Below are 15,515 nucleotides of genomic sequence, written 5' to 3'. Positions count from 1 at the left end.
AGTTTGGGGCTGGATAGGAGTTAGCAGTGAGTGGGAATTTTCTTTCAGCCGTGTATGACCATCTTCTTTAGGCTAGTTCTATTGAAAGCCATGCAGCAGCAAGGATTAGTTTTTTAAATGTCACATTTGTGCATATGGGAGCATTTTTTTTAAATACTGTGTGGAGAGGGTCAGTGTTAATGACTGACAGCATGTACCAAGTACCAGTCCTCACCAAACCTCCTCTCACTATCACAGTTAGTCTTAAGGAAAAAGATCCCAGTAGCACAAATGGGAATGTATTGCTGTGCAGAAGAAGCAAAGCGTAGGCAAGAGGCAGATGCCATGTTACATAACTTTGTTGTCAATTTGTAGGTTATATCTCTGATTTTAAGTGCATCTTGTATATTTGTGTATGTATTTATCTCTGTGTGTGTAATTGAGTGAAGTGACTGTCTGGTCTCTGAAATTAGATTAGTTTGACTAGATATATGTTGAATCCTCCTTTTTCTCCCTAACATTATGTATGTACTAGGCCAGGAGCAGAGAAGCTTTTTTGATTGGTAAATACATTTGGACTTTTAAGAACTGGTGTTTCCCATTTTGAGAACATATTACTATTCCCACAAACTCAGAGGAGGTGGGAGCTTTCTGTATTTACAAAGTGGTTGCTATAGTGAGAATGGTACGGATAGAGCTCTCTTTTTATATACGGTAGTGGCCAAAATTGTGGAAACCTTTTGGGAAAAGTGTACATTTGAGGTTTGATGGCTAATAATACCACTTTCTTTTGGAGTAGTACCATAAAATTATATATCAATGGAAAGATAATTTGATCAAGAATGTAATGCAACAAAGTTTGTTCAATTATCTGTATTCTATGAAACGTTATAGCCAAATAACCAGGAAAAGGAAGCACAGCTTGCTTAGGTTGTTATCAGGTAGCTTTCCTTCATATGATTGTAGCCAGTGAGCATGAGTGTTTAGAAAGCCAATCAGGTGTCATCTTGTTTTGGCAATGAGCCAATCAGATCACAGGATTCAGTTATTGATGTCATGTATTGAAGCTGAGAGGAGGACATTTGTCAGTGTGTTATATGATCACTATCAAGTTGGTTGGGGTTTTTTGTGTTCTTTCATTTAGTGAGCTTGTAAAACGTAATAAAATTAAAGTAATGGTGCGAAAAGTTGACTGGTCACCCAGAAAGCGATGTAAAATAGTATTATTAAGTGAACAAGGCTACAGTTATAAAGAAATTAGAAGAAAGATTGGTGGAAACTTAACCAAAGGTGGCATTTCTAAGTTTTTGAAGATGTATAAGGAGACTCAGTCACTACAAAACCACACTGGTAAAGGCAGGAAAAGGTGCACAACAGCAAGTGATGATAGAAGAATTAAGAGACTGTGCCTATGTGACAGAAGAAAATCATCTGGGAGTATACAAGATGAAATGGTGCAATGCAATGTGAAGTTGAGTGCAAGGACTGTTCGGCGCAGACTGCAGGAATTTGGCCTAAAATCTAGAATTCCACAAGAAAACCCACTTTTATCTCTCAAAAAAAGGTTGAAAGACTAAACTGGGCTAAAACCCATGTCAACTGGACAGAGGAACAATGGGACAGTGTTATTTGGAGTGATGAGACCAACATCTCCCTGTTTGGTACTGATGACATAAAATACGTAAGGAGAAGAATCGGAGATTTGCATCCTGATTGAATTACATGTACCGTGAAACACCCAGTCAGTGTTATGATCTGGAGTTGTATGACATCAAAAGGTGTGGGCAGAATTTGTGTGATTAATGGGAATATAAATGGCCAAAAATACATTAATGAAATACTTGAGCCCAAACTGAAGCCTTCCACACATGATCTTTTCCAAGACAATGAAACATTTATATTTCAACAGGATTCAGCTCCATGTCATGTTGCTGCTGTGTGCAAAAAGTGGTTTCAAGATAATCATATTCCACTGCTGAAATGGACTGGGAATAGCCCAGACCTTAACCCAATTGAAAATCTATGGAGCCGACTAAAGGAACTTGTTAGTCAGAAGCGACCCAGCAATAAAACCCAGTTAATAGAAGCAATCATTCAATCTTGGTTTCACATTACAGGTGAAACTCGAAAAATTAAAAGTTCATTTATTTCAGTAATGCAACTTAACAGGGGAAACTAATATATGAGATAGACTCATTACATGCAAAGCAAGATAGTTCAAGCTGTGATTTGTCATAATTGTGATGATTATGGCGTACAGCTCATGAAAACCCCAAATCCACAATCTCAGAAAATTAGAATATTACATGCAATCAATAAAACAAGGAGTGTACATAGAACAATATCGGACCTCTGAAAAGTATAAGCATGCATATGTACTCAGTACTTGGTTTGGGCCCCTTTTGCAGCAATTACTTCCTCAATGCGGCGTGGCATGGAAGCTATCAGCCTGTGGCACTGCTGAGGTGTTATGGAAGACCAGGATGCTTCAATAGCGGCCTTCAGCTCTTCTGCATTGTTCGGTCTCATGTCTCTCATCTTTCTCTTGGTAATGCCCCATAGATTCTCTATGGGGTTCAGGTCAGGCGAGTTTGCTGGCCAATCAAGCACAGTAATCCCACGGTCATTGAACCAGGTTTTGGTGCTTTTGGCAGTGGGCAGGTGCCAAGTCCTGCTGGAAAATGAAGTCAGCATCCCCATAAAGCTCGTCTGCGGAAGGAAGCATGAAGTGCTCCAAAATCTCCTGGTAGACGGCTGGGTTGACCCTGGACTTAATGAAGCACAGTGGACCAACACCAGCAGATGACTTGGCTCCCCAAATCAACACAGACTGTGGAAACTTCACACTGGACTACAAGCAATCCTCTCCAGGCTGCGGTCATCCCTGCTGCTTGTGCACCTTTTTCTTCCACACTTTTCCCTTCCACATAACTTTCTATTAATGTGCTTTGATACAGCACTTTGGGAACATCCAACTTCTTTTGCAATTACCTTTTGAGGCTTTCCCTCCTTATGGAGGGTGTCAATGATGGTTTTCTGTACAACTGTCAGGCCAGCAGTCTTCCCTATGATTGTGATTCCTACTGAACCAGACTGAGAGATCATTTAAAGGCTCTGTTGTGATTCAGGGTCAGTCTGTGGGTTCGGCAGTTGGGTCGGACGATTCAGAAGAGGAGGAGGGGGGTGTTGGAGAGCCTGCAGAGGACAGCCCTGAGGCTTCGCAGGGCCCTCAGCCAGGACCCTCTCATCTGGTCACTACGCAGACCCAGCTGTGTAAGCCTGACAGCGTGGATGAAGATGAACCACAGCTGGCCCTGTTCAAGGACGCCCGACGCAGGAGGCAGTCAATCAGGAGTAAAGAGAGGAAGGCAATGGGGTACCTCGGAAGGAGGCAGAGAGAAGCCACGCCTTGAACTGTTTAAAAGGGGAATGTGTGGGAGGGCTGGTTTGCTCAAGGCAACCGTTTGAATAGCTCCTGTTTCATGGTTCGTGTTTTGGTTTTGCTCTGTTTGCTCTGTTTTGTGTCAATAAATTTGGCAGGCTTAGTTCCAGCCTCTTGCCTTTTTGTAAAGGGGTTGTCCCTGCCTTTTCTGCAGGGCCGGTAGTAGGCTGGTACAGAACAGGCTCAGGAACCCTTTGCAGGTTTTATGGTTTAATTGGCTGATTAGAGTGGGACACTTTGAACCTGGAATATTGCACCTTTTCACAATATTCTAATTTTCTGAGATTGGATTTGGGGTTTTCATGAGATGTACGCCATAATCATCACAATTATGACAAATCACGGCTTGAACTATCTTGCTTTGCATGTAATGAGTCTATCATATATTAGTTTCCCCTTTTAAGTTGCATTACTGAAATAAATGAACTTTTGCACGATATTCTAATTTTTCGAGTTTCACCTGTAAATTTCAATTTCTTCTATAATTGGGTATGTGGGCTAAAGAGTCTGTTGATGTCAGACCTTTACATATTTTTAACCAATCCTCCACTATTACTGTGTCACAAATTTCTTCACAGGGACAGACTGTCCACAATCACAACAGTGATAAGAACATTCAATGACACTATTGCAATCACAGAACCAACACATTATGTAGAAGTTTGTAGAATGCAGAGGTCCACAGCTTCTTCTGGAATCCTTGGATGGAAAGCTGCTACTCCTGCAATGAGAAAAATCACAAACAAACCCAGGCTATTATTTCTTCACCCCACAATGACCACATCAGGTTTCTGTAAATTTTTATTCCGAGAGGGTCTTCTCCAGGAATTATTTTCCACTCTTTTGCTCCACCCTTTCTTTTCTTTCAAACTGCTGTTTCAGTTGTTAGGAGGACTTGGTAGGGACCACCCCAGGCTGAAGTAAGTTTTTCTTCACACCAGCTTTCTGTCAGGACCCAGTCACCAGGCAGAAACTTGTGGACAGCAAACTCCAATTGAGGTGTCTGGGCTAAGAATCCTTGCTTGCTGAGAAAAGACAAAGCAGAAAACAGCCCCAGTATCTATTTTTATAAACATGTCATTAGTTTCATATTGTGGATTTTCCCACTTGAGGTAATTTAAAATCAACTTGAATGCATTGAAATAGTATCATCACTAGATGTCATAGAGCATTTTATTTACTTGTCTACATATCATACTTATCATGCAACCAACCATATAATAACCATAGAAAAGTATCAACCATCCCTCCTTCAGTGGTTGCTTCTGTGTCCGAGTTATTGCTTTATTCAACAATGCTAACCATCAAGACTTCCCCAAATGTCAATTTTAGACAAAAATGCCACTGGTTGCCTCTTTTCCTCCACTTCTGGGTGTAAAACCCCTTCCTCTAGCCATTTCTTTGTCCGTATTTACAAACAATTTGCTTAGTAAAGAGCCAGCAAAAGAATGCTCACCAAACTCTGCTTCATTTTGCTTGCACACAAATGTTTACTCAAAACAACATAGCTCATTTATAATCCCCCAAATTTTCTCAACTCCTTTGTTTTAAACAAGGGTTGAATTACAATTTCTTCAATTCTCTTAGGTATTATTTTCTACCAGTGTGTCCTGCACACAGACATAAAAACATTAAAAAAACGACAACAAAAAGCAACTCCACAAAAGAATAAATAAATAAACAAGCTTAATAAGATATTCTGAGTTACTGAAATAGTTTTGTATCAACTCTAGTATCAACTCTGCTTTTAATATAAATTTAGTCAAATTCCAATTTAATCAGATTCCATTCAGATGGAACAAATTTCCATTAAGTAGGTTAAAACATTAATTTTCACATCCACCCCAGCTTCCTCAAACCAGAATTCTAAGCAGAAAAAAAATAGTTAAAAAGATCAGAACCCCCCCCTTTTCCTTTCTCTCTCTCTCTCTCTCTCTGTTAAAGCAACACAACCAGCAACGGGGGAGGAGACAAAAAAAGAATTACACAAAAATCTCACCACTAACAAAATAGTTTTCTCTTCTTCACATGCATTTCCATGAATTCTCTCACACATCTTCCATGAGACTCTTTTTTTTTAATTGAAAAGTTTTACAATACATTTTATCTTTAACAATCCCCCCCTCCCTCCACCCACCCCTACCTAACCCTCCCTATCCCTCCCCCCCCCCCGACTTCCCAGAGCTAAGTACAAGGTATAAAAACAAAGAACAATCATAAACAACCATATGCTAACAACAATAGACTATTAAGTCTATCGCACTCTAGCTCATATGAAATGACTACAAGCAGTACTAATATTACATGGAAAAAAAGAAAAAAAAAGAAAAGAAAACTTATTCAAATGCTAAGTGAAACTTCTTAGTCCCATATTTGTTCTGGATATAATCAATCCACTTTTTCCACTCCATAATATAACGTTGTTGCGAGTGATCTTTCAAATAAGCCGAAATCTTTGCCATTTCGGCCAGGTCAGAAACCTTTAAAGTCCACTCTTCTATAGTCGGGAGTTCCTCCTTCTTCCAATATTGACCTATTAAAAGTCTTGCTGCTGTGATTAAATTCAACATCAACTTAATGTCCACAACAGTAGCATCTGTAATTATGCCCAATAAGAACAATTGCGGACAAAACTTTATCCTTTGCTTAAAGATCTTCTGCATATTCCACCAAATTTTTATCCAAAAAGCCTTAACCTTTTTACAGGTCCACCATATATGAAAATACGTTGCATCTTCGCCACCACATCTCCAACATTTAGGTTGATAGTTCGGATACATACTTGCAAGCTTTTTAGGATCTAAATGCCATCTATAAAACATTTTATAAAAGTTCTCTCTTAGGTTTTGGGCTTGCGTAAATTTTACGTTCCTCACCCAGATCTTTTCCCACGTGTCCATTGTAATAACTTCTTGAATATTCTGAGCCCATTTTATCATACAGTCTTTAACAAGTTCTGTTTCTGAGTCAATATCTATCAATGCAAGATAAATCCGTTTGATATGTGCTGGACCCTGGTTTCTAATTTGCTTTACCAAATTTTCATCAGTCATTGAGAAACCAATTTTCTGGTCTTCTTTCCACCTGGTCCCTAATTGACCATATTGAAACCAAGTTTGAACGATCTTCTCATCTCGGGAAAGATTGTACGGCTTCAAATGCCAGACGTTCCTCTCCAAACTTAAGATCTCCTTGTACGTAGTCACATCATGTTTGAAGCCAACATTTATGTTTTCTATTGCATGTTTCGGGATTGCCCACAACGGCATCTTGTAGTCTAACTTGTGTCTATACTTCTTCCAAACTCTCAACAATGCCTGTCTTAAAATATGCACTTTAAACACATTATCTACCTTCTTATCATATAGCAAATATGCATGCCAGCCAAATAACAAGTCGTGGCCCTCCAGATTTAATAATCTCCCTTGTGTCAAATTAATCCAATCACTTATACCTGACAACGCAGCAGCTTCATAATATAATTTAAGATTGGGCATTTTAAGACCACCTCTTTCACACGTATCCTGCATAATCTTAAGTTTAACTCGTGGCCTTTTCCCTGCCCATACAAATTTATTGATACCCCTTTGCCATTCTTACAGATTAGAGTCTTTTTTAAGAATCGGTATCATTTGGAATAAAAATAAAAATTTAGGCAAAACATTCATTTTCACTGCTGCGATTCTTCCCAGTAAAGACAATTGCAATTTTTCCCAACTCTCCAATTCTTTTTGAATTTTTCCCCATAACTTTTCATAATTATTTTTATATAACTTTGCATTTGAGGATGACAAATACACCCCCAAATATTTGACCCTTTTAACAATCTCAAATCCAGTTAATCCTTCTAAAAGGGCCTTTTGCGATACTGTCATATTTTTGGCTAGTATTTTAGTTTTTTGTGCATTAACCTTAAATCCAGAAACCTTCCCATATTGCATTATTATCTCCATCAGGTCCACAACAGAATTTTCTGGCTGGGTCACCGTAACAACCAGATCGTCTGCAAACGCCCTCAATCTGTAGTCCTGATCTCTAATTTGAATACCCTTAATTTTTTCCGAATTCCGTAATTTTATCAATAATATCTCCAATGTTAACACAAATAATAAAGGTGATAACGGACACCCTTGTCTTGTGCCCTTTTCAATATTACATACTTCAGTCAAGCTATTATTTACTATTATTCGGGCCGTTTGCTTTTGATATAATGCCCTAATTGGTTGTAAAAATTTATCCCCAAAATTCATTTTATCTAGAACTTTCATCAAAAATTGCCAATCCAGTTGATCAAAAGCTTTTTCAGCATCTAGAAAGATTAACACCGCAGAGATCTGGTTGTTCCTTTCCAAAAACTCCACCACGTCAACTATATGCCTCACATTATTTTTCATTTGTCTACCCAGTTTGATCCCCATGAATCATCTGTTGCAAAACCCTCATCAATCTATTAGCTAAAACCTTGGCAAATATCTTGTAGTCCATATTTAAAAGTGATATTGGTCTATAGTTTCTTACTTGAGTAACATCCTGATCCTCCTTCGGGATCAAGGAAATAAAAGCAGTTCTCCAAGACGGAGGCACCCTTCCTCCCCTTTGAATTGTCTGAAACAATTCCCTTAATGGCTTTATCAGCTCCAATTGTAGATTTTTGTAATAGACCGCAGTCAGTCCATCCGTACCTGGCGCTTTGTCCACCTTCAATTGCTTAATTGCTAAGAAAATTTCTTCTTCTGTTATCAATTGATTAATCTCTTCCTTTTGTTCTTGTGTAAGAACCGGGATGTTAGCATTCTTCAAATATACGTCAATGTCTGTTTCATTAATCTTATCTTTAACATATAATTTGGAATAAAAGTCCACAAAGGCTTCCTTAATAAGATCCTGTTGAAACACAACCTTGCCTTTATGTTCTATTTTATCTATGTTAGAAGCCCTTTGTTTTTTCCTTAACCTGTAAGCTAACCACCTACCTGGTTTATTGGCATTGCAAAAAGTGTTGTGCCTAGCAAACCGTAAGTTAGTTGCCACTTGGTCAGCCATCAACTTATTAAATTGTCCTCTTAGCAAATTAATAACCTCTTTAATCTTCACATCCGATGGATTCAAAATTAGGGCCTTTTCTTTTTCCCTAATTTCATTCTCCAATTCTTTCCTCCTGACTTCCAAATTACGTCTGTATTTATTATTCATATATATTAACACCCCTCTCATATAGGCTTTACTAGCATCCCAAACCATGTCCATAGACGTATTCTTGTTCATATTAATTTCAAAAAAGTCCATCTGCTTTTTACATTCTTCCACATTACTCTGGTTTCTAAACAAATTCTCATTTACGCGCCAAGAGCGCCTATCTCTATTATCCTTGTTGATCTCTAACCAGACTGGACTATGGTCAGATATAGTTCTTGCACAAATCTTTGTCTTCTTAATCCTAGAAAAAAAATCATTAGTCAGTAGTATAAAATCAATCCTAGAAAAAGATTGGTGTCTGTCAGAAAAAAAAGTATAATCCTTATCATGTAAATGTGTTTCTCGCCAAATGTCACGCAGTTCCAGATCATCCTTCATTTCAAAAAAAGATTTAGGCAATCTAGCATAACTCGGGGCATGTTTAAAAAAACCAGATTTGTCCAGTTGTACATCCAAGACACCATTCCAATCTCCCATAAAAATAAAAGATTTGTAATCCAACTGGGTAATCTTTGTATGTAACGAACTGTAAAAGTCAGCTTGTTGTTGATTAGGAGCATATAATCCAACTAAAAGCGTTTTTTTGCCTTCTAACAGGAAATCTATCATAACATATCTTCCTTGTTTATCTGCTTCGATTAGTTCCGCTATCAAAGTATTCTTGACATAAATAACCACTCCATTCTTCTTATTCATCACAGAAGCAATAAATTGCGTACCCAACCTTGAGTTCATCAAGTACTTTTGGTCCATAACCCTAATATGCGTTTCTTGCAAGCAAATAACATCAGTCTTAAATTGTTTTAAATATTGAAAAACTTTCTTTCTCTTCTGTAGTGAGTTTAATCCATTGACATTCCAGGTTAGGAACTTAGTCGCCATTCTTGGCATCCCGAAGCTTCTGGAGCACGCCTGCCAGAACCCCTTTAACTTCCTTAGGCCGCGCCCCTCCCACAGCTTCGCTATAGGTACGCTTTGGAGGTTCCATAACTTTCTGCTGATCTTGCTCTTGCTCTTGTCTCACTCGTCTTAAGGCGGCACGCGTCATCCTCTGCTCTCTAACATCTGCCGATGAAGCTGTAATTTGATCCCCTCCAGTACCATTCTCCTCTGTCTGTATTCCTTCAGCATCTTGAGGCTTTCCCTCACCATTTTTCTTTGCAGATTCCAGAAGTGATGGAGGGGTTGCTTTTAGAACTTTACTGTAGAAGTCGCGTGCCTGACTCACTGTAACCAAACGGTGTATCTTGCCTTCATGCATCACCACCATGCCCACTGGAATATCCCATCTAAACTTGATGTCACGTTTCTTAAGTTCCTGTGCCAAAAAAGCAAAATCTTTCCTTCTCCTTAAAATTCTTGGAGGAATTTCTTTTAAAACCAAAACTTCTTGCTCAGCAACCACAAGCTTAGTATCATAAGCAACTTGGATAACTTCATTCCTAATTGCTCTCTTTGTAAAGTAGACCACCACATCTCCAGGTAACTTCCTCTGCCTTGCAATCCATGAATTCACACGAAAGATTTTGTCTATACTTCTCTCAATTTCAGCTGCTGGCTGTCCCAGTACCGCTTCCAAAGCCTCAGAGACCATCTGCTTTAAATCTTCTTTAGGGTTCTCTTTTAAGCCTCTGATTCTGATAGCAAACTCCATCTGATGGTACTGGACGAGAGTCAAATCTCCATCCATTTTATCCATTATATTTTCATTCTCTAATACTTTTGCTTCTAGTCTGGAATTCTTTTGACTAAGATCCTCCATTTTTTCATCCAAACATTGAATACAAACAGCCACACCTTCAATTGCAGGCAAGATGTCTGCCCTCATTGCTCTAAACTTCTCTTCCATCTTCTCCTCCAGCTTCTCCTCCAGCTTTTCCATCTTTTCATCCATCATGTCTGATATTTGTTGTGAATGCTTTTCCAAGGCATCCTGTAAATCCTTAAGCGTCAGTGCCGGAGCAGGTGCAGGAGGAAGTAAGGCTTGCAACGAGGTCTGTTGCACCGGGGAAGCCCCGGCACTCCGGAGAGTTTTAGCAGTTTTAGTCGCCATCTTCCCCCACTTTCACTTACTGCGCACTTTCACTTTTAAAAGCCATAAAGTCCAATGAACTAGAGAATAAAAGTCCACTTCACCTTGACCTCCTGTACCGCTCTGCCTGCTTCTTCACACTCGAAAGTCTTTCCTTCTGGCAGGGGTGGTTGCTAACGCTTGGTTCTGCAGAAGCGCTGCGCAGCCCGGAGCAAACCCAGGCTTCGGGGGGGGGGCTCAATCCTTCAGCTGCCCAAACTAAAAGCTCAAGCAGCCCCGGAGAGCTCAACCCCTACCTGGGGCCTCACCCCCTCCTCTTCTCCCGAGGAGGGGGCTTCCGAATCACCAAAACAGCTGATCGGCGCTGTTTTCAGCAATTCAACAAAGCCGCGGAGCGGACAGCCCGGAGATGGCTGTCTTCAGCGTCGCGTCGCCACCGGAAGTCCTTCCATGAGACTCTTCTCATGCAAGTGCTTATATTGCTTTTTCATTTCACTTTTACAGCAACAATAAACAAACAAAATTCTGCAGTTTACTGTTTCTTTCACAGTCTGTGGTGGGGGAGAATCTCTCTTTCACACACACAGACAGAGGATTAGCATATCTATACATTCACTTCCATTCAAACTGCTTGCATAAACAATTTCACATACAGATATTTTATTTCATACTTTCTTCTGACAAATCAATAACTATTATTATAATTACAAGGAGCTGTTCACAAGCCAATGAGCTCCTTTGTTTTTTTAATCTGTAAATAAGGCCTTTTTATTAATTATTATCATTAGACACAACACAGACACGCAGACACTACCTCCACACTCCTCTAACAAAAATGGACTATATATTGCCTGGGATCCAACAGGCATATAAACTTCTTTTATTAACCTATATGTTTAGTGCTTGACATAGCCAATTTTTAAAACTTCCATATTTTGAGCAAAATGCACTAATGCTTTTAATAGGATTTCTTGGCCACTCAAAATAACAATATTGAGTCATGGTACCTTTACTCTTATCCCAGATGTATTTTCCAGATGACTCCATCCCATCCTGCTAACATTTAAAACAGCAATACTTTATCATAATATTTTTACTTTTACCTCAAGTATATGGTTTATTCTGCCAACCTTGCCCTCAAATGAAGTAATTAAAACTACCTAACTGTGGCCATTGAGTTCCCTCATCTATTCGTTTTTGTCCCCAAATAAAATAACAGTATTGAATCATCAGGTCTTTATCTAAATCTTTTACCATTCTACTATAAGGAGGATGATTCCATCCAGCCAGGATCTTTCCCAGGGGACTGTGAGGAGGGATGAAAACATTCTCTCCCTTTCCCACATCTTTAGTTCCTTTTCCCTGATCTTGGGAGTCCCCTCTTTGATCCTTCTGTGGCCCTTTGTCCATATCCTATCTTTCACCATCTGATTTTCTGTTACCACAGTCCGTCTCCTATGTTGCTTCGATATTTCCTCTTACAATTTGTAACTTCTGCTTTTCACATTTGTACCTGTCAATACTTAGATAAAATATTATTTCTGATCTTCAGTTGGCTTCTGCTTAAACCTTTAGACTCATTAGAAATTTCTGAATAATACTTTTATTCCTTTCAGTGAGAAGGTGACAACAGTTGGTGCAATTATTCACAAATAGAAGAAACACAAAATAACTGTCAATCTCCCTTGGTCTGGGGCTCCATGCAAGATCTCACCTCGTGGAGTTAGAATGATCATGAGAACAGTGAGGAATCAGCCCAGAACTACACAGAAAGATCTTGTCAATGATCTCAAGGCAGCTGGGACCATAGTCACCAAGAAAACAATTGGTAACACACTACGCCATGAAGGACTGAAATCCTGCAGCGTCCGCAAGGTCCCCCTGCTCAAGAAAGCACATGTACAGGCCCGTCTGAAGTTTGCCAATGAACATCTGAATGATTCAGAGGAGAACTGGGTGAAAGTATTGTGGTCAGATGAGACCAAAATCGAGCTCTTTGGCATCAACTCAACTTGCCGTGTTTGGAGAAGGAGGAATGCTGCCTATGACCTCAAGAACACCATCCCCACCATCAAACATGGAGGTGGAAGCATTACGCTTTTGGGGTGTTTTTCTGCTAAGTGGACAGGACAACTTCACCGCATCAAAGGGACGATGGACAGGGCCATGTACTGTCAAATCTTGGGTGAGAACCTCCTTCCCTCAGTCCGGGCATTGAAAATTGGTTGTGGATGGTTATTCCAGCATGACAATGACCCAAAACACATGGCCAAGGCAAAAAAGGAGTGGCTCAAGAAGAAGCACATTAAGGTCCTGTAATGGCCTAGCCACTTGCGCTTCTCCCTCCCTTCCTCCCTCTCTCCGATCTGCTTACCTGACTAGCTCTTCTCCGACAAGCTGACACACCGCGGACATTCTTAGTGGGCTGGCTCTCCAGTGGCGCTCATCTCCTGCCGTTGGTCTGCCAGTCCTCTTCCCCCACTTAGTGTGTGTGTGAGAGAGACAGAGAGAGAGAGAGGAACTTGAGCTTCTCTCTCTCTTTCTCTCTCCGATCTTCTGCTCACCTGGCCAGCTTTACTCTGACAAGCTGACACACCGCGGACATTCTTAGTGGGCAGCGGCAGTCATCTGCTCTTGCTGCGTCTCCTGTGGAGATGCATTTGTGTGTCTGTCTCTCACTCTGCCACTCAAAGCCATCTTGCAGCTCAATCCTTGAAGCAGTTCAGTCGGCCCCTTCATTGCCAAGCGTCCCCATGGATGTCAATGGAGGTCTGTGGCGACAAAAGATCAGGCGAGGTTCCGTTCCAACCATCGCTACTTTGGGCAGGAGGGACCCGCACTCTGATTAGCCAGTCCTCCTGCTCAGTGGTCTGTGTTGCTGCCAAAGCCGAGGAGGAGAAGGAGGCAGTGGCTCGTTGGTAAACCAACGGACTTGGAGGTGCCACGGCTTTCTTGGACACTTTCTGTGCCACAGCGCCCCAGTTCCCCAGAAGTTCAGGGTCAGTGCTGTTTTGTGAGCGGCAGAAGAGCAAAGCCCAGTTTATATAGCTTCTCCTCTTTCCTTGATCATCACTTCTCTGCCTCGCTTGGCGATGCACAGGAGCGGCAGGCCCATGCGGGCAGTGCCTGGCCCCGTGCGCTCTTTTGGCTTCCCTGGAGACGCGCACCCTGCGCTTACCGAGCCTTTCTCCCTCTCCCCTACCACAAAGCTAGACAATAGAAGAAGAGCACCGAGGACGAGGAATCATCCTGCCAGCTGCTCTGGCTCACTTGTCTCTGCAGGAGACACAGAAAGGGCAGGAGACGAGCGCCAGTGGAGACACTGCCCAATAAGAATGTCCGCGGTGTGTCAGCTTGTTGGAGAAGAGCAGATCGGGGGGTGAGAGAGAGAGAGAAGGGAAACGCAAGTGCCTTTCTCTGTCTCTGTCTCTGTCTCTCTGCAAATGGCAGAGGAGGACTGGGAGCCGCACTAGAAGGCTGAAAGAGCCACATGCGGCTCCAGAGCTGCAGGTTGCCAACCCGTGGCCTAGCCAGTCTCCAGACCTTAATCCCATAGAAAACGTCAGCCTCGAAACCTTAATGACTTGGAGAGGATCTGCAAAAAGGAGTGGGACAAAAATCCCTCCTGAGATGTGTGCAAACCTGATGGCCAACTACAAGAAACGTCTGACCTGTGATTGCCAACAAGGGGTTTTCCACCAAGTACTAAGTCATGTTTCGCAAAGGGGTCAAATACTTATTTCACTCATTAAAATGCAAATCAGTGTATAACTATTTTGAAATGCGTTTTTCTGGATTTTTGTTCTCTCACTGTTAAAATAAACCTACCATTAAAATTATAGACTGATCATTTCTTTGTCAGTGGGCAAACGTACAAAATCAGCAGGGGATCAAATAATTTTTCCCCTCACTGTATACCAACAAATCAAAGGAACACCCATGGAATTATGGCTTTCAGGACTCATAGCAAAGACTGTAATGCAATGCCTAGAATCTATAGTGTTCCCACACATACAACCCAAAGTATGGATCTTGTCTGTGGATGACACCTTTGTCATACTAAAAAAGGAACAACTGGAGAAGACACATGAAACTATCAACATCTTCAAATGAATAAAACTCACAAGGGAAGAAAACAAAACAGTACCTTTTGTGGATAGCCTCATCAGCAGAGGCAATGATGGCAAATTAGAAACAAGTCTATTGTAAAACTACCCACACCAAGTGCTCCACTACTAAAGTAACTCAACTTCCCAGAAGAGTAGCTGTGTGAGAACACTATTCAGACAAGCACAAACACACTGCAGCAACCCTGACTATTCTAATTGGAGTGGGGGAGGGAACCAGTTAAAACGGAGCTGCACAGACCTGGAGGAGATCAGCTAGAGCTGCAGAGCTTGCCAGAATCCCCAGGATCTGTGGCGACATACTAATTAGAGCTTCTGGTGCACCCAGAAGAGAAGAGGAGGGCGGAGAGAAGAAAAGGTATAAAAGGGGCAGACCAGCCTGTTTTCGGAGGAACAGAGAGCGAGGAAGAGTGAGTGAGCAAATGGCATGTTTTGGGGGGAGGGCTAGCAAGTGAACAGCTCCTGCCCAGCTCACTTGCGGAAAACATGCTGCTTGCTAAGTGAAGCCCCAGGATCAGCGGGCTATGGCTGATCCGTTCTTCGACTGTATCAGCTGTAGCCCACTGATCCTGGGGCTTCACTTAGCAAGCAGCATGTTTTCCACAAGCAAGTGAGCTGGGCAGGAGCCCAGGATTGGCGTGTGCAGCTACAGCTGAGCTGTGCTTCTGCGCCCAGAGCGCGACTTCTGAGGATGGGCGGGGTGGCTTCTGAGCACAGGCAGATTCTGAGCGCTGGCGGC

The 15,515-nt window shown here is 41.5% G+C and overlaps 1 protein-coding gene and 1 long non-coding RNA gene across 2 annotated transcripts in view; both read left to right on the top strand.

Moving 5' to 3' along the window:
* Positions 1 to 15,515, top strand: part of LOC310648264 (ubiquitin-conjugating enzyme E2 Z-like) — a 114,141-nt gene that overhangs the window by 81,345 nt on the left and 17,281 nt on the right. The gene's annotated exons all lie outside the window — the stretch shown is intronic.
* On the top strand, positions 3,955 to 14,490 carry LOC310648281. Its single transcript, XR_014494049.1, has 2 exons — positions 3,955 to 4,208; positions 12,266 to 14,490. It is a non-coding gene; the product is annotated as an uncharacterized lncRNA (long non-coding RNA).

This window comes from Vipera ursinii (genome assembly GCF_947247035.1).
Source record: "Vipera ursinii genome assembly, chromosome: W".
Classification (NCBI taxonomy): Eukaryota; Metazoa; Chordata; class Lepidosauria; order Squamata; family Viperidae; genus Vipera; species Vipera ursinii.
Note: the sequence above shows the minus strand (reverse complement) of the source record. Positions and strands in the feature narration are given on the sequence as shown.